The sequence below is a fragment of the Haliaeetus leucocephalus genome, unplaced genomic scaffold, assembly GCF_000737465.1.
Source record: "Haliaeetus leucocephalus isolate CR32 unplaced genomic scaffold, Haliaeetus_leucocephalus-4.0 Scaffold295, whole genome shotgun sequence".
NCBI lineage: Eukaryota > Metazoa > Chordata > Aves > Accipitriformes > Accipitridae > Haliaeetus > Haliaeetus leucocephalus.
The window spans coordinates 6,178,899-6,179,308 of NW_010972731.1; positions in this window are offsets into that span (position 1 = coordinate 6,178,899).

Below are 410 nucleotides of genomic sequence, written 5' to 3' on the forward strand. Positions count from 1 at the left end.
CGCTCTGGGGAAGCTGCCGGGGAGGTGGGGGTCCCGCCCCACGACCCCCCTACCCTTTATTATCTGTGGGGTTTAAATCGTTCCGTCTCCCCTCTCCGCCAAGCGTCGGCTGAGAGACGTGAGGGCCGCCCCCCCCCCGGTAAGGTCTGAGGGGGAAGTGCCGCCGGGCCCTCTCCCACGGCCCCGCCGCGGACAAAGCGGCCTTTGAGGGAGAGCGGGAGAGGCTGGAGGGGGGGGGGGGAGGGGCTCCCTCCCTCCCCGCGGGCCCCGCCCCCCCCAAAATTTAAAAATAGGGTGAAAAGCAAGGCCGGGAGAGGAGACACCCCCTCGCCTCGCTCCGATTTCACCAAAACTCCGTTTTTTTCCAGCTGCGTTTAGCGCGAGAAACGGGCGGGAGAAGCCGCGCTGCC